At 36.0% G+C, this 20106-nt stretch overlaps 1 protein-coding gene across 3 annotated transcripts in view; it reads left to right on the forward strand.

The window, feature by feature from the left end:
• The window catches only part of TENM3 (teneurin transmembrane protein 3), a 1359158-nt gene that overhangs the window by 880331 nt on the left and 458721 nt on the right, over positions 1-20106 (forward strand). For all 3 annotated transcript variants that reach the window (XM_064510997.1, XM_064510998.1, XM_064511002.1), the window contains one exon: positions 10186-10237. The gene's annotated coding sequence lies outside the window, so the exon portion shown is untranslated. The remainder of the gene's footprint in view (positions 1-10185; positions 10238-20106) is intronic.

Here is a 20106-nt window from a genome sequence, read left to right on the forward strand (position 1 = left end):
TCTTGCATTACCTATTGCTAAATTTCATCCCGTTTCTATTACTGCAGTCCTGAAGGTCATCCATTGTTCCTTGTGTGATACAACAATCCTCTTCTATAATGGCACCTCTGCTTACCTTGTGTCATCAATAAATTCATCAGCATGCTCCTATTATTTTTCAGCCAAGGTCATTAATGAAAATCTTAAATAAAATAACTCAAAAATCAGGCTCTGACAACTTTTCTATGTCCAGCTTTCAGAACTGCGGCAGTTAGCTCCCCTTTAAACAGTTCCTTACCTGTCCTACAGTTCTACTAACCTCTGTTACTTTGAGCTCAGTTAATGTGGCATTCCATCAGCTTACTACTGGTGATGAATGAAAGCTACTGTTTTTCCTGTATCTGGAAAGAAAAGAGCTATTTTATTAAAGAGAGGAACCCAGTTAGTCTAGCATGATTTACTTTTGGTACATAAGATACCAACATACTGACTATAAAGAATATTAGATGATTAAGGAAAGAGCATAAGAAAACAAGCATTGATGGAGTGATTCTTCCCTGTGTACGTCTTCCCATTGCTTGGCAGTCAATGGTTTGAGGTCTTCTTATGTCAGAGGTTAGATTCAGGCCATTATGTCTAACAGGTGTCAATGAGTCCACTCACCCTTTCGAATTATTCATTGTTTTGGGCTCCGCAGTATCTTGCAAGTATCTCCGCAGTATCCTGCAGAATTTAATTATGTTTTTGTTAAGGGAAAAGCCTTTATATTTGTTTGTTAAAACTTGTCTCATTGAAAGATCCCTATTCTAATATTATAGTAAATGAATATTCCCTATGCATCATTATATAGGCTTCTATCATATTCTTGTTCAGTAATCTCTTTTCCAAGCTGAAGAATTCTGGTCCATTCCACTGTCTTCCAGTATGGAATGAGTATAACATCTCTCAATATCCTTTCTGCCTTTTCTGCCTCTTTCTGATGTATTCTTTTGAGATGCAGTGATCAGAAATTCACACAGTGTTCAAGATGAATACACAGTGGATTTATATCCTAAAAAAATGTTTCCTGTTATGCCTTCTTTCCTAATAATTTCTAGTGTTCTAATGTTGCTTTTTCACTGAGGTTGGAAGCTGATGTTTTTAGAGAACTATTCACAATGACTCCAAGGTTTTCTTTCCAAGTGGTTGTAGCTAATTCAGAATCCATCATTCCTTATCTATAGAAAGGGGTATTTATTCCCACATGCACTGCACTGCATTTATTGACACTGAGTTTCACTCATTCCACTTTTATGTGCCATTCACAGCTGTTATTTCAAGCAAATAGCTCTCCCTGATGAAGCAAGTCATCAGGGATGACTGTTAAATTGCATATTCCTGGAGAAATCCCCAAAACTTTATTAAAAAAGAAGGCCACAATACTGGACTGATGCACCTTAAGTACCTTTAATTAACAATGTTGTGTTGAGATAAGGCAAATTGCTGTCATGCAAAACTGCAACCTTGATGCTGCAATGCTCTGAAATTGCCGGGGAACGAGTAGTCTTGCTTGTTTGTTCATTTGCTTTTTATGAGCAATAGAGCCTATCTTTAAAAATCATCATGATAATGATGGGTGAATAGACTTGGAGCCTGGATAGTTACATAATTTTTCCAGATTGCTGTGTAGCTGAATGAGAACACATGCATGCACACACACACACACACGCATGCACACACACATGGATTATTAACCTAAAATATCTTTGCTTCTAGCCTCAACTCTCTGTTCACTTCAGTTCCTAGTGTCACCTAATTTTGCAATATTGTTTTCAGACTGCAGGTGCTTTGAAGCAGGCATGCTTTTTTGTTGTTGTTTTTGTAAGTTGTGGAGTCATAGCCACATTTTCAGGACTTCTCAGATAGTAATAATATAGAGTATCTAACCTGTTAATTCAGATTAGTACAAAAACGCTCATTAACGTCAATATTATCTTTCAGCATGAAAAATACTATCTATGCCGTGGCACAATAGTTCTGTTTTATGTGTCTCTATGTTTGTGGTATGTTTTAAAGAAAATATTCATATGAAAATTAAATTATCTACCTTTAGATACAGGAATATCTACCTTTTATGTAGGAAGAGAAATATAATGTGCAGAAGATCTTTTGATGGGACTTAGCTGTATCTAGTATAAGGTCATTCAGTGATGGTGAAAGGGTTACTTTGATTTGGTAGAGACTGCCTCATTGACTGTAATTGTTTTGTTAGAAATATAGAAGTTCCATCTACCTTAGTGCACAGACACCTGTTAAGTTTATAATTCTGTAATGTGAGCATAACAGTAAGCGACCTTACCTAAAAATCCTTTGAAACATCATTAATGTTTTCCCACATTCCAGCTGAACTAGTTGATTCTTGCCTGTATTAACTGAGTCTATATTGAAAAAAGTTAATCAGATTTTGCTTTCTTTTACAGAAAACATGAATTTCTTAAAAACAGCTTCAGAACAATAAAAAGATACAAATTAGATATAGTCTGGGAGGAAACTTCTTCAAAGTAGATGCAAGTTTTCCACAGAGACAAGCACCACATTTTGGTCTGCTTTTCTACTGGCATTTCACTCATAATAATGTGTGCATCTCCAGGGTAAAAAGAAAAGTACCTATTTGCCATTGTGGGAATAAAAACTCTGCCAGTAAATATCAGAAGTCAAAAGCAGAAGCATTAGTACTTTGGTGTAAATAATGCAAGCTGGTCATTGGTGTTTCTGTCTTTGCAAACCATATCAGGAAAGTGAAGACTCTAGTCTATCTAATGTGGTAGTGTGTGACTTTTGGATGTAATATTTTGCTCTTCTGATGAATCACACATATGCATAATTTGCTGTCAGTTTGCTCTAATTATCATAGATCACCTCCATGATTTGCCACTTGCAACCTAATATATTATCATAGTTAAAGCAACATGTTCTAGTTATAATTGGTTGCCCACTATTGATATGGGTAATGGATCTCTCCTGTGAAATACAAACAGTAACTAGATGCACAGCATGTAGGTAAGTTAAGTACCCACACTACCCAGGAATCAGCAGGTGTTCTTCATGACTTAGTCTCCAGACATATTTTTCTGGAAGCTCAGCATAACCCTAATTGCAATTATATTTTGTGTCCATCTTGCCTCAGATCTTAGAAAAGAGGGTTCTGTGTATAAATACTTGCATATAAATGTAAAAGCCAATATCAAGCATTTTTCTGCCGACTTAGAGAAATGTAACTGACAGATCTTTTCACAGAATTCCCATTTATATTAGTAGAGTTTGTCTCAAGGATAATTCACATCCCAAAGAGTAAAATCAAATCTTTAAACTGGAAACTGAGAGTTACATTTTGACAAGTCTTGATATTATATGTTTAGTTCAGTGTAATCAATAACATTAATAAATCAGTAGATTGACTGAAATCGGAAAGGATTGTAGTCTCTCACACAACAAATTGATTTTTGTTTTCTCCATGTGAACATGGAAACACTGTAGTTAAGTGCCCAGTTGATGTAATATTGACTTTTTTTTCCCCTGGTATTTAGTCTCTGTGTGTTCAAGCTTGACAAGGGCAATTATATGACCCCAGTGTTTATCAGTACCAGTATTTGTCTAGGGCACTAATTTTCCCTCCAAATGCATACTGGATTTTAAGGCTGCCCTCTTTTCATTTTCTTTTTGAAACTTCCAAAATAAGCTAGAGGCAAAATTTACATCCTCTCAAAGTACTATTAAAGAGTTTGTTCAAAAAAAAATATGTCTGAGGCGAATGTTTGCAGATCAGCATAAGCTTTTCAAATATTTCATTTGGTTTCTTTCAGTTAATCCAGTTACGGGTGTTGAAGGGCAAACGATCAAAACCTTTAAAGGCTTAGCCCCTCTTTTCTCATCCTTACTGTTTTACACCTTTCTAAAAAAAGACTTCGAAAATAAAAGGAACTGCAAAGAACATTGCATCCAAAACCACATACAGGTTTAGCCTAAGGTGATTATCTTTAGCTCTAGTGAACAAGGTCTGATTTGACTTTGCATATTTGCAAACTAACTTAGATTTTCTTTTTTCCTCATTTGGATCATGCTTTAGTTGCATCCATTGCAGGCAATCTTTGAAAAGAATAAATTACATCCTGTTCAATTCATTTTTGGTTATTAGAGGCTCTTCTGCTACCTCTAAAATATATAAAATGCAGCAGTTTTCACTGAAAATTCTGCTCTAATTATGACTTACGTACTAACCTGATCAACTATCAGCAGTTATATCTCAGCATAACTTGCAAAGCTGTTTGGAATACATGGAACTATACAAATTAAATGATTTGAAGGAAATTTGCAGTGAGCTTTTAAGGTTTGTAGTATATTATGGCTAGTTTCTATTGATTTTATCACCAGTAGACTGAAAATAGATAAGCACATAATACATAAATAATACACAGATACAGTATAATAGAGACATGATATAGCTCTTAGGGTTTTGGAGAGGTAGGGGGAAGTTTATCATTTTAGACCAGAAGTTAGGAATCTGAATAAACACTTATGGATTCGTGTGTCTGATTTAAACATGGAAATCAGTGAAATCAGTGCAGTCAACATTGTTGATAACAAGAATGACGTGGGGAAAAAAACACTTAAAGGATGTTGCATGCTTGGACTGGGATCAGAGTTGTACAAGTCCTGGAACTGCAAGACGTTCATTTTCAGCATGTGGTTCACTTGTGTTAAACATACTGTTTTTGATGAACCAGAGTTTAATCTTAAAACTGGTTGTTTAACATAGTAATTCTTTGATTCATCAGTGATGAAACAGGGTTCCTGTGAAAGCCAGAGTACGTTTAATTTACAATAATCTGACTTTAGACAATGTAGGTCTGAATACTAACATTCCTTAACAACTGGCTTTCAAATATGTTAGATTTCTCTCAGAACTGCCAAAATCTATCTCACTTTAGTACTCAGAGGCAGTCTACACTAGAAAATTCTTTGTCATATCATTCGGTGCAAATTGGCCCTCCTCAGCTTCATATGAATGTTCATCATGAATCTAAACATAGGATCAAGGGCAAGGGGACAAATAAACCTGGTAAATAAGTGGTCTAAACATGTACAGTAATAATGATGCAACTTAGTCTACACCATGTGTAAAGATGTAGCTTTTATACTCCTAAAATTGTCTCTGTATACAGTCATCTTTTGCCTTTTCAAAAATGTATATAGATATTTTTATATGCACAGCCTTCCTAGATAAGATGCATTTTTCACAGTGCTGTCAGCAGCAGAACTAATTCTATTCCATGTAAACAGAAAATACATTCTTCTGTTTAAGGAATAAATCCAAGTGAAAAGATAAGCTGTAGTGTTGGTTTATGCTTATTAAAAACTTTGTTGAAAAGTTAATAGAAGTACAGAAGGTAATAGGCTCTTGCTCACATTAATTTAAGCAATAAGATGTTCCAGTCATTTTTAAACTCTTTTATCTTTACCCCTTTTTTTCTTCCATGTTTTTCTCTTTCTTTCTATTTAGAAAAATGCAATAAACATTTCATACTGAAATATTTTTCTGATTGTTTTTGATAGTGGACTTTGGTGGGGGGTAAAGTGATGTGAAGCTGAAAAAGTTGTGCTGTATAGATGAACATATAATTGAAGAAAGAGGCTTCAAATTTTGATTCACTAGAGCCAGTAATTATAGCATGAAATTCATACTTACAAATGGTTTAAACAATGACAGGTTTGATAAGAAAAGGGATGCACAGTGCTCTAATTATTAAAAATATTTTGAACATTTGCAGTGCATTGCATCACAAACAGTGCTGTTCTTTAATATTACTTTTTGCTATGTTACTTTTCTTATGATACCAATTATTTCAAGTGTGTATGACAGTTAATTTAGTCTTTATAACTGTGAGGTTACATCTCAGCAGGTTTTATCACTAATACTGTGAACATGAAAATAGTATGTAAAGAATCTGTTCCATGGGCAAGGATGTCATAGACATAGAAAATGAGATAAACAACCTTTGACAAAAAAGCATTTAATCATTAGAAACCTAAGTACATAGTTTCCAAGCAATGACATTTAAGAGGTGCAATGTTGCATTTTCCAAGGCTCTTTTTCAAAACTGTAGTTCAAATTTACTATCAGGAGCTCTAGTGGATGTGCCTTATTGTGTAATAACCAAATGAATTGACAGCATGTTGAGACTCCGTGGAGACCACACCTCCGTGGATGTGTATTCCTGTTGCAACTGAATAAAAAGTATGTGCTTGTATAGGAGGAGGTAAATGTTTATTCCCAGTACGCAATTATTTTATCTGATTTTACTGTGACAATGCTGCAGAACAATGTATTTGTATAGATGATGCTGTTTTTGTCACACAAGCAACAGTGTAACAAGTTTCTATAGAACAGTTGCATTTTTTTTTTATAGGAATGGTACCAAAGTCATAGATTCACCTGTGTCTGAAAAATCTATTCCCACTGCTCCTTTCAGTTCTCAATAGTTGTTTACATAAGAGCTTTTATGCTCGGTACAAGCACGGTGGTCTCTGGTTCTTTGCATCACTGGGATTCTTGGAACAGTAAGTTCTTTGCTTTCTTCAGTGGCTGGCAAGGTCCATTCATTCTTGCTGAATGAGGCTGGTGCTAAGAACTTAGCATTATTCATTCTCTGCAGCACTGCAACTCTTGGTTGTTCTTAATTCATTTATTACCAAGAACTTGGGATCAATTGTGCCAATGATCCAACTCAATAAACTAGTAAATAAAAATGCGCATCTAAATGATCTTTGGGTCAGGATTCTTTCCAGCCTTGTCCAGGGACGTGGATCAAATATGATTAACAAAAAAGCACTATTCACATAAGTAGGCAGGATGCCTCTTTGAGTTGATGATAAATATTTAGCTTTATCCACTCAGTTCCACATAGCTTCTACTGAAATCCTGTGTGGAGGATCACATTCTGCAAAAAACTACTCATTAGTGTTAAGTTAAACCTTTTTACTGTGAGGGTGACTGAGCACTGAAACAGGTCAACCAGAGGGGTTGTGGAGTCTCCATCCTTGGAGATACTGAAAACCTGTCTGGTCGTGGTGCTGGGCAACCTGCTCTAGGTGAGCCTGCTTGAGCAGGGGGGTTAGACTAGATGAACCTCAACCATTCTGTGATTCTGTAATGTAGTGATATAATCACTCCAGCTCCAAGTTAATACATCTTCAAAGCTAACAATCAAAGAAATAGGATGTACTGGATCATTTCAGTATTTTATCTGGTAGGCAGCGGTAAAGTTCTATCAGCTTTTTTGAGCCACTTCTATATAAAGTAGCAGTGATGTTTTACCCTCATTTTTACTTTGCTTTTTTCTGTGAGATGAAAGACTTCATCTCAGTGTGTCTAATAAATATTCCACTGATTTTTGTCCAAGTGGTAAGCAAGAATCAATATCTCTGGTGGACTCCTAGAAAGTGATGCAAATTGCTTAACCATACGTTTCTTGTCCCATAGGGATTAGGACCTATGGGACACCTGCAGCCTTTTGGAAAGGCAGTTGATACCAGGCAACTGCTGCCCTGTTGTCTGGACCTGGGTCATTATATATGCTTTCCACTGTTTTCTTCCAGAAGCTACTTAGGAACAATTTAATTTTCTCATTGAGGCTTGGCAGCTTATCCACTCTGATAGCAGCTTCAGCTTTCTCTCCTGACTTTTCAGGATGTTGGGATTCTTATCCCAGAACTGTTGTGAGAGTTTGTGCACAAGCAGAATTTCTTTGGATGGTCAGTTCAATTTTTGAATTTTCAAAACTCCTGATCACAGCCTTTCTGCTGAATTCTACATTTCCTACTGAAAATAGCGCACTGATTAATCAGGCTGATTTCAGTAAAACCAAGGAATTTCATACCTGAACAGATCAGGAGGAGCTGATCTGGGATAAGCCTCCGTTGCTATTTGTTGGACTTTAACTGGCTGCTATTTTCAGTTTTCCTTTCCTAGTTTCTGAGGGCAGCACTCTTTGATCATGCTCCAGTAAATGATGATCAGAGCATCAAAGAGAGTTAAATATGTTGGCAGTGAATGTCATCGAGCTTGACTTTCAAGTGTGCAATGCTGGGAATATATTCAGAGGTATAAGTAAAGTGAATCAGAATAGTTAGGCACCTAAAAAATGGAATCATATAAGGAAGAATTTTTAGCAGAGGGTCACCTAAATATGAAAACAAGAAATATTGAAGAGAGCAGAGTATAAGGAATCTTGCTTTTCCTTGGATTTAGATATCTATTTTTGGCAATTCTGAAGTCTTCACTTGGGACTCACTAGCCTACCCTCCAGCGGTGAAAGATTAAATTCCTGCAGTTGATAATATATAGAGATAACACAAAGAAGAAATTTATGATTGTTGCTGTAGTTCTCTGTTCCTATACATTTCAAGTTTGCCTTCCAGCTTCTTTTTTGTTTTGGAATCAGATTCCTGGAGTAGGGTATGTTAAGATCTATGGTGCAGATATCTATGGTGCACAAATCTAAATGCTCAGATGGACACTCAGAGTGAAGAAATCAGACACAAGTCTGGTTATTTTGTATTTATTTTTGCACTTGTTTCTAACTAATAGAAAAAATTGCTAATACTAAAGTATTTGGGTTTTTTATATGAACCAGAGTATTTAATGCTACTAATGACCCACAATAAAGCAATAAGCAGGTCTCTACAATCCCAGGATTGTGACATTGTCCAGTTTGTAAATGAATGTTATAGGCATGAAAAGATGAAAATAAATAATGTGAAACACCTCGAAAGAGAACACATAGTAAGTTTAATGCTGCAATATCTTTATTAACAGTAGATCTACAGAGCCAGCTTTTCTAATGGAGTGAATGAATGATGTGGTAATTGGTCACCGTGCAATAGAGCACCGTTAATATTGAGCCTTTGTTGTTTCAGTACCTTGCCTCCCTATTGCTATATTTATAGTTTAGTATTTAATCTGCTTTATTTTTTATATTGACTGTACAGTCAAACTATTTATCCAGTTTATATATGTCTACACCAAGCTTTTTCTTCTTTTACAATCCAGGGCCTAGACATAGTTATCCAGTTTTGTATTTACATATACCATAGGAAACACCTTTTGTGATTCAGATGAACTTGGATGCACAGATCCAACAGCCACTCACCTTTTCAGAATGTAAAACAAGGAATAGTTGTGAAGTCAGGGCATATTCTACTGGGTTTTTTTCTTCCTTTTTTGGCAGAGAATACAATGTGAACATAATTGGAATGTAAGAAAGATGCACATGAAACATCATTTTCAGATCTTATTGTTACTGGCAAGGGCTTTATTCCATGTAGCCCTTTTATTTATTAATGCTCAGTTTTTATAAGTGAAATACTTCCAAGTTCCTGATTATTAAAACAGAAAATCATTTTATAGTTAACTTCAGAACACTGTAAGCTTGTAATATTTATGGAAAATAGTGTTAAAATAGCTCTTTCTATGTATTCTAAGTGCTATTAAGTTTATTTTTCTTTAAAAAATAATCATTATCTTTTTCATATGTTTTATGTTTATTACTGTTGACTATGTTGGCTTTGCAAAGCTATGGGAGAATGATTTACAATATTTACTGGTGCATACATCAACAAAATTGCTAAGTTGCCATTGAAAACTCATTATTATGTCTGTGCTAAAGCCAAGAAGACCCTTCTCTTAAATTTTATACTAATTCCTCAGGACATGTGATCAGTTTACATTGGTAGCAGAAGGGAAAGAAGCTTTTCCTGTATAACCCAAGAAAACCAAATGTAAAAGTAAATGACATACAATGAACATGGATCTCCAAAAGGCCATTTTGAAATTTAGTATTCAATATGCAGTCACATTTCTGTATGGCTCAAGCAAGTAAAATTACATTTTCCTATGTAGTACATGTCAGTCCAGCAGCAGTAATAATAAATATTTTATAACAGATAATCTACCCCTCATTTAGATTTTAGGAAAGATATACACTTAATATACTGTATTTCACAGTGCAAAGATGAAAATAATGATACAGAAAAACTTATCCTCTAATACTTACATTTTAAAATCCTATACTTGAATTTTAAAAATTATTGTGGCATTTTATAATTAATAATAATTAAACATTTTAATAAGAATAGTTTGACCTAATTCGTAATCTATTTTCATTGCAGGTTCCTGGATCGTCCGAGTCCCACCAGCATAGCACCAGATAGAAAGCTGAAGGTAAGGTGAAACATCCTACATTCTCAAGCTCTAGTGGGACCCATATATTGTACTGATGATGTTTAAATGGTGCACAGTTGTCTAACTGGCAGAACAGAGCAGAATTACAAAATCACAATAGGCCAATATGCTCAGTATACAATGTCCTACTGACATTATCAATAATTTATGCTGCTGAATCTAATTTACTGTTGTTGGAACAACAATGTAGGTCAAAATATAAGTGGGATAAATTCATATAGCTCTAACTTTAACAAATCTAAGCATTTTGTTCAAGAAAGGAGATCAAAGCTGATACACTTTCTTTTCCTCTCTATTTTCACCATTGCTTTTTCCATTCCTTACCCTGTTACTAATCAGACTTATCAAGAATAGAACATAGTTGAAGAAATAAGGAAATTCTCAAACTGAGCTATTAAATCTGTTATGACAGTACCTAAGTTTCCAGAAGAAACTCCTGTTCCCTATTTATTGTGATTTTTTTATTATTATTATGCCCCCTCCCCCCCCTTTCAGGTTAATAATTTGCAAATGTCATTTTAAGTCATGACCTAAACTCAACTGAAAGTACATAAGATATCTCTGAAATGGTTGCTGTTGGTGCCCACCCAGAAGTGTTTGTATTTGGCAGCAGTCTTGTGAGCAGATCTTAATCTGTCTGATCAGTACTTACATAGCAACTGTACTGAACTGAACAAGTACCTGGTTATTTTTTTCTCTGGTTTTAGCTCAGTGATTTTTCCCAATGGTAACCAAAGTCTAGTAATTTAAAGCCTGTGAACCTCACAAAAATGGTTCATTTAAAACCATATTCTGGGTCTTTTCCACCAAATGGAAAGTGTGTTCTTCTATATGACTACAAAAGATTTTAGAACAGCTATCAGATACACATTCTGCTCATTAATGTTTGTACAGTATTCTGCCTTAAAAGAGCTGCAGTTTCCTAGAGCAAGTCATTCAGAATTCGACTACACTCCTCAAGTTTAATGGGTTGAGCTCTTTGAGTTCTCCTACCTCCTCCTGATTGATGGTTTGTTTCTTCTTTTAATACAAAATTCAGTAAAATTTCCCACAGTGAAAAGGGTCTTTTAATTATAAAACACCAGCGTGTGGGAATGATTCAATTTACACATCAGAAAAGTTCAGTTACTTGACCATAATTTATTTTTTGTGCTGATCATTTACAGACCACAGATTCCTCTTTTTTTTTTTTCCTCCCTCTCTCTCTCTCCTTCTCATTTGCTCTCTCTCCATGTAAAAGAATAAAAACCCCAATAACCTGGAAAAGGCTTTAAATACTGCAACACTAAGTCTTCATAACTGGACCCTTCGTTGCAAGCTTTTACCCCTTTTCTCTTTTTCTGGTTATGTTGTCATATTTAATTTAAATGAGTTCTGTAATTGGTAAATAATATTTACTTTTTTTTTTTTCTTTTCCTTGAATCTGACAAAGGGCTGATGTAAGTAAGGAGGGGGAGCGTGTCTCACTCCTGGAACTGTGAAGATAGGAGACAGTTGCTAAAAAAGGTGTTTGTAGTTCTAAGGGACCGCTAGGGCAGTAGTAGTCCTGTCCAGCATTTTAACTAGTCTCCAGGAGGGGACAATATAGCTCTATACTAAAAAAAAATTAAAATGAGAAGTAATTAATCAATAGCAAAATAAAAGTCTGGAAGGAATGGACAGTTTCCATGTATGACAGTTGCCATTCCTCTTTGCGATATTAGTCATCCTTATTGTTTTGTTTTCCGAACATTGCTTAAGACTTGCACTGGTAAGTAAAGCAGATTTTAAAGACTAAGCACCGTAGATTTTATGTGTGTTTTTCCCTTGCAAAATCAACAAATTTAATCTTACCCTACGCTCATTATGGGCATAAGAGAAATAGGCACAAAAATGTCCATAATACCTTTTTTTACAGATAATCAGAATTTTAAATACAATTATTTAAAGATGTGACATCACATTTATTTTCTTTTCCATCAAATATGGCTTTTGAACTTGACCAAGACCTACTACGTTGTAGTATGCTCTTTTTAAAATAAAAAAGTAACTGTACTAGGTGAGGAGTTAGGTATATAACACTTATTTTGGCTTGTATTTATAATTTGGGTATTCAGCTGAGTAGCTAACAATATTGTTTGGCTGTTTGTTGCAGTACTCACAGAAGAGCAATAGTTTATTCTACTGAAATACACTGTTGCTATTTATTTGCCTATTTAGTATTAATCTCTTTTCCACTTTGGAAAAGATAAATGAATGCTACTATAACAAAATATGTCCAGCTTCTGGTTTTGTTTTGTTTTTTTCCTTGTCAAATATTATTCAAACTCTTATCAGCTATTTGAAAGGCTCTTCCTTTACCCTGGACTAAGCATTTAAACTATAATAGCTAACATGAATTTGTATGTTATAGTGTTCCTATGAGATAGAAAGTGAAAGACAGTTTTTGTAGTATCAGTCCCTGCTGCTGGTGGATATGTTCTTACCTAGAAACATAAACTCATCCCTGGATAAAAATTAGGAGCAGAAACTAGCATATGCTTGCACAATAACCAATGTAAAATTTTGTCTTCCATTGCCATGTGCTAAAGCTTGTAGTTCTGCCACTTTGATTTTACAAGTTTAAATTTCCATAGCTGCAGCTTTTAGTAATTCACCTGTGCCTTACCGTACCCGAATTCTTGTCAGGAGCAATTCAGAGCATGAGGGGACAGTAAGAATAGAGATCAGGGAATACCATAACAGGTCTTTCCAATACTAATTAATGCGCATGCAAACATACATCTTAATACTAAAGTACACTCAACAGTTATTTCCAGAAGCTAATTTTTAAAATTCTTTGATCTCTGAATAAGAAGGGAAGTTTGTATCTTCCATCCAGTCAGCACGTTCTGCTAAGTAAAGGCACAAATGCTGATATGAAAGATGAATTTTATCTTTCTTATTCTTGTCCAAAAAGAGCGTCAGATATATACACTTGCTCTGTGTTTTGTTTTGTTCTTTTTTAATAAAGTCGGTTAATTTAACTCCTCTGTTCAACACAAATGTTCCTGAATCCATGAATAGGCAATGATTTTAAATGACTCCCATGGCTGCTAGGCTATTTGAGCATTGTGCGTCCTGAAAGGCGCAACCAGCCAGTCAGTTCTCCTGCTGCTGGTGCAGTTGGAGTCCAGTGATGGTGCAGCTGGTTCTTCTTGGGTTTTTTTGGCATTCCCCATAATTCAGTTACCAGTCTCCTTTCATTTGCCAAGCAAGCCCTGTAGCGTTGCTTTGAGTAGCATGCTGTATTCCTACAGTTCTCAACAGCGTGCAGCAGTGTAAGTTCTCAGCTATAGCTATCAAAATCTACAGATGGTTGTCATGTCAAAAGGGTTTCCAGTGAAAGCAATCCTTAAATAATTTTAAGTCCCTAGTCTTCCAGAACAATACATTGTGACTGTGTACTACTGTAAATAATAAGTTAAAATCAATAAACCCATGCAAAATTCTTATTAATTCCAATAGTAGATAGAAGTCTTTCTTGTCAAATTTTTTAATTACAATTTATGATCTCTTATTTTCAAGTTACCTTCTGTGGCTTAAACCCTAACATTTTGCTTCAATTTGTATTCAAGACAGTCAAATTTTGCTGTACACTGTGTTTTTTACTGTACATCTGTATTTTAGTAGAGGTTTCTGTGTTTAATAGATGCTGTGATATACATTTTGTGGCAGAAGTATTTATTGTGCCACAAATTCTTAGGGTTTTTTTGCTTTTTTCCTTTCCTTTCACGAACAACTTATATAAGAAAAGTGTTGAGTATCAGTGAGACTGCAGTGTTCTTAACAGTAGTCTACTGGAATACTTTCCAATACAGAGAGCTTGGGGCTTCTGCTGTGTCGTATACATTTTCAGATATTGATGGAGTTTTTCATTTAGTATATAGGGATGACAGTGACTCAGTCTCTCCTGTTCTAACTTGACTCTCTCTGGGCACCAAATGAAACAACATTTTAAGTCTTTGCATTGTTGATACGCGAATCAGAGCCGAATGCCAAAGCTGCAGCAGTGACAGCTGGTAGTAGGCTCACCTTCCTGGTAATACTCACACACATGCTTTTTTTTTTTTCTTTTTTTTTCTCTTACAGTTAAGCATCCCTAGGATTACTGTTAAATACTGATGTGGTTTCTCCATGTTACTATCAAATCTTTGTCAGACTACCCATATCTACCAGCTGTAGAGAGGTGTGTTAGTGGGAATTTTTTTCAAGTTGTCCTTAGTAGAAAATACTGTACTTAATCATTAAATTGTTTTCCTTTCATGGCATCAACCCGGTTAATCAGTTCCAGAGGCCTGCATTACCATATGGATTTTTTTTTTTTTTTTTTTTTTTTGGACATTTGCAGACCCTTCTAGCATCTTTATGCAAGATTGCACTGTTTGGCATATTAGTTAGATGTCTGAGAAGTGGTTTCACAACAGAAACACCTTCGTCACCAGCAGGCAGTGGTGAGGATGTGCTTGAAATCTCTCCTATCAAAGCTCAGGTCCTAATCTGAAGGCCTGAGCTGCAGATCAAGTCAGCCTGTGAGTCAGACCTGAATTCCAGGGCTTTTCTGCACAGACTGCCTCTCACTCTTTCCGTTCAAAATGTAAAGATAAGGTTAGTGATGGTGCTAGTTCCTGCCTTTTATGTGTCACTCTAACATTTATAAAATGTTTTCCCTGAAAGGGAAACACCACCATTCCTAAGCCCTCACATCTCACTTCTGAGCAGCTACCCTGAAGACCAGTGACAGAAGTGCATGAGGAGGAGGCATCGCTGTTTAGCCCAGTGTTGTGTGAAAGCAGTCCTGGGAGGAAGGGTTGAGGCCAGGAGTCTCCTCTTCTAGTGAAATGCTCTCATTTTTTGCCATGCCCGTCAAGGGAATTTGCTTGCTTTCTGGCATGCTCAGTCAGCAAGAATTCAGGTACCCCCAAAGTACAGCGTCTGTTTAGAGTCCCTTCTTGAGATGTGCTAATTATGAGTGAAACCTCCAAAGCTAAGACAGCGTATTATAATTGCATTAAGTTTTTGTCTGTTATCATCACAGTCAACACCGTGCTTCTAATCAAGAGCAGCCAGCATGTTTGATCAGTAATGAACTCCATCGTTCATCAGATCGTTAAGCAGTTCACTTCATGAGCACTTAAGTGTCCCCTAAACACCTTATCATGTTTAACAGCAGATTAAAGTGCAGAGATGCCTGCTTTGTAAACGTCAGATGGTCTCAGGTAAAGGGCTGCTAAAGCACCTCTGTATTTTGCCATACGAGCAAGACTCCAAACTTCTTGGGCTTCCAGCAGGAGGTGGAAGTTAGTCCTTACTCTCTGAGCCTTCGTGCAACCTGCCAGCTCATCCTAGATTCCCAGTAAGAGATGCTAGCTGTAGGCTGTGCTGTTTTATCTAGACAGGGCTGACCTATCCCATAGGGATCATCAAGTGACACAGTAGGAAGTGTTCTGGGAAGTATTTTATTATTTGTTTTTGGATCTGAATACAGGAAAACTTGCCTTTGTCCATAGGAACCATTTTTGTATTTATCAGCAAGCTTCTCCTTTGGAATATCTGCAGAGATGACAGGAAAAATCATGGCCTTCCTTTCAGAATGAGAAAAACACTGTGCCTAGGGAAGTGCGACATCTATACAATTCGCAATTTTCTGTATTGTCTTTCAGACACTTTACTGATTGGCAAAACTTGCTATTAGTTCTACAGTTCAGATCTCATTGATATTAGCAGAGAAGTTGTTCAATCCAGGGTCACAGAATAAACATGTCAGCTGATAAATTTTAGAAGATACTGTCATTGCTGGTCTGTAAAATTTCATGCAAAACTCATAGTAAAAGAGTAACATGTAGAAAAGCGGGAAAGCATCATACAACTTCTATTTCACTGTGAACTTTTTCCTTGAAAAAAAGAAGTTGAGTTCTGTAAGATACTATGGATACAGCTGAAATAATGAGGATGTGTTTTATTGAGCAGTGCATTAGATGAAGAAGAGCAGGGGCTTTTCCCTTTTTCTCTCTCTTTTTTTTTTCTTTTTGCACATACCATTTACCATTTGAGTGCCAGAAAAAGAAGGGAAAACAAGAAAAAGAAAAATTTGAAGATTTTGGGTTGGTTTCTTTTCTTTTTTTTTTTTTTTTGGCAAAGTGTTAAATAGCGTTGGCAGTCAGTTTGACTTCTGCAGCATGTCTAACGTGTCTAACCGTAGTCCATCTCATAAGTTACCATGAGTATTGTAGCCCTTTTATTTTAAGACGTTCAATTATTCTTGAGCTACTGTACTATTGTTTCAAAATGCATTTTGTTGTTTCCTTTTAAGGGGCTAAAAACCCTTTCTTGTGGTTTATTAAGGGTCTTTGAACTACTTTTTAAGACCTATTTGTGATAGGCTTTGTACTGTGATTTTATATTTAGTCTCTCGAATCCATCTGACCTGAATAGCCTGAGGGAGATAAGTCAGGAAGCATAGAAATCAAGAAAACCTGAAGCTGGTACTTCAAACTGAACAAGAAGCTAGTACAACTCAGTCAGTAAGAATTTCTGCTAAAAGAACAAATAATTTGATTTTTTTTTACCATTCTGCCTTTTGGAAAAGCTTAATTTCTATACCATTTGAGTAAAATAGGAAAAACCACTTGTGTGTCAGCTATCAGAATATAGGTAGAGTTTTCTGAAATTGAGGTTTGACCATAAGTAGTGTGGTGTGACCTTAAGAGGTGACCTTAACACTGGTGTGGCTTGAAAGAGATTTAAGAGACATGTCCTTCAACAATAAGGATAGAAAGGGACATTTTCATGCCCACTGCACTTCTGAGTTGATGGCAAACAGGTCTCAGATTGAATTGTCGTCCATATCTTTTTCTCCAGCGTCTGACAGATATCAAGAAGAGGCTGTGATCTGGCTCAGAATGCTTGGGGCTGGTGTGCAAATTAAGCTGTCCATAAAACTCTTTTTAACATTACAGTAAGACAGAGAGGAAGGTGAACAAAACCTTTATGGGTGGTTGTTGACTTGGTTGTAGTTTAATGGGAAAATAAAACAATGATGGGTCATTTGAATCATACAAGCCAATGACCAGATGGAATTCATTAGAGAACAGGGAGCTGGTTACTTATATCTAGACTTCCCAAGAATTGTTCAGGAGTTTTAAATATATATATATCATACTAAGTACCAAAATTGTAGAAAACAGGCATAAGATATAGGCTCTGAGTTAAAATTTTCATTCACTTGGTAATAGCTGTTTCAGGGACTATAAAACAGTGTAAAATATGTGCTTTAGCAATTATTTTATTACAGCGGTTCACTGAAGCAAACTGTTCATTTATTCACTTGTAATCAATCACAGGGGAAATGCTGTTTATATATTTGTAAGTAAGTGTCCTTGACAGGGCCCTACTGAGTTTTGGGAAAGTCTTCAAAGATTGCAACTCCAGTACATCTGAAGCTGAACGTGTGACCTAAGATGTACCAGACACAGCTTGATTCCAATTTGTTTTTTAACAGAAGTTTGATATGTACTATGTCATATGCCTATTTAATGAAAAGTGACCTCCTATGTGCAACGTGAAAAACACATTTTAAGGGAATGCCAAGTACTCTGTTATTTTCCTTGCTATTGAATTGGCAGGTACTTTGCCACATCCTGTCTTGGGAAGATTATTTGTCAGCAGCAATGTTAACTCTGCTAGTTTAAAAAAAAATTAATAATGCGTAGGATCCTATTCCTATAATCTCCTTGCTACACAGTTGACAAAGGTAGTTCTGTATTTAGTCACTGAAAATGAACTTTGTGTAAGAGGCAATGCAAACCTATCTTCGGCAAAAATCTAAAAGATAGGGTAACTGTGCCTAAACCCAGGAGCTCCAGGTATGATCTTGGAGACCTGGCAAGTATTCCAATTGCTAAGTACATATCTACCTTGTGCAAAAATGGTCTAATCTCAGCTGTAAACACTGAGAATTACATGCCATTTCCCTTAGAGCAATAAATGTTCTTTTGTCTATCTAGATTTCTTTCATACGTTTTGCACAGGTAGTTCCGAACCATGCTGCTCTATGTCATTAAAATATCAAAAACTAATCAGTCAGCTGGCAATAAATGGAAAAAATAGAAATCCATAGCAAAGATTAGTAATATCTAAAAGTGGTTTATGGGTCCTAGTGGGATTCCTCCTTTTTTAGCAACAAAGTGCAGAGTGAAAAAATATGCACGGCTTACTTTGTCTTCCTCTTTCTTTTGATCTGAAAGAACAATCAGATAAGGCTGATTTCTGAAGACAGTTCAGAATGAACAGATTTCAGTTGCCCCCAGTGATAACCATCATTGTCAACAGGAGGCATTCCAGGTACTGACACTGGAGCCTTAAATGTTCAGATACTGAACATTTTATCTTTTATTTTAAAAACTACTGCTGAGAGCTCTCTTTATAGAATGCAATGGATGATGAGTATTTAGAAGAAGAATGAACCCTGAAGGAGAATAAAGCCCAAGCCTCAGAGACTTTCAGTGAACACCAGAAGGACAGAATAATTTAAGGTTAAGGTGGGGAATTTCATGCACATAGAAAACCTGAAGCTGTGGAAAGTGGCAGAATAGAACTCAGGAGTTAGAGAGGCTACAAAAGCAAAATTCAGAGAATCTGGGGGCCCTGACCCTAGCAGGCATTTGTCCAGATCAGTGAATCAGTGCACACTCTATCAGAGTTCAGCAAAGCTACATGCCTTTTTCATAGGGAAGGCTCAAAACTGGAATATGTTAAGGAGCTAATAATCCATGTTGGGGTATCAGTATTAAACCAGTGCATAGAAATGTTCATAGCTACCTTTTGGAAGCCATCTAGTTCTGACAAGTGCTGTCGGTCCCTCTTTTTAACTCACAAGCTTTAACACTCAATTTTGTGAAGAAAACATTGATTTTGGCACAGTGTGAGAAGTTACATTTTATGACTCATGTACATTGCATGAAGTTCACTGAGCAAGATGTAGTGCAATGTTAGGTAGTATATTATCAAAATAGATTGTTTACAAATGTAAAGATACTAACGTTCTTCAGATTTAAAGGTATTTACACCCTGAATGCTACACAATAGTTAGCAGTTCACTACCTTTATGATTATGTAAATTAGTAATTGATAGCTTGATGCACCTCCAAAACAGCATAAAGTATGCTGACATCATTCTTAACATCACATGAAGAATAACTGATTTTAAATGAGTAGACCTAAATTAATTCATAATCAGTGTGTGTGCTTATCAGTGCTGTTACAGTCAAAAAAAAATGCCTGAAAAATTACATGTTGTTTCGTATCTATTCTGCCTTCAAATAGTTTACTTTGTCTGCCAAGCCTGGGTATGGTATTTAATGACATTGAGTCCCGTCCCAGATCCCCACTGGTGTCATTGCTGCTTTCATGTGCTCTGGGTAAGGTTGTTCATCTGTTTGTGGAGTAAGTAGGGCAGAGTTTGTGGCTGATTTCTGGTAGTTCCCACAGATCATTAATAGCAAGAAGTCCATTAACATGTATGTCTTCCTGGTGTACAAGAGACATAGGAGTTGCTAGAAACTGACTCAAACTATAATGGAGATTTTGAGTACAACATTTGTTTCAAAAACATAGAATTATTTGATTTTTCACTAGCACCTCACAAGGCTTGAGTAGACAGCAGTGAATCCTGTAGTCTGGTAAGTTTTTCCTGGGTATTGATACAGTAAATGCAGATGCTGATGAGTTGAAAGCTGGATCTGCATTTTTGAACATCTGTGAATAGGAAAGAAGAAAAATCAAAAAATATGTTTGAAAGTCACAGACACTGAGGAGTATTGCTGAAGGTC

Source organism: Dromaius novaehollandiae, chromosome 4, assembly GCF_036370855.1.
Source record: "Dromaius novaehollandiae isolate bDroNov1 chromosome 4, bDroNov1.hap1, whole genome shotgun sequence".
Lineage (NCBI taxonomy): Eukaryota > Metazoa > Chordata > Aves > Casuariiformes > Dromaiidae > Dromaius > Dromaius novaehollandiae.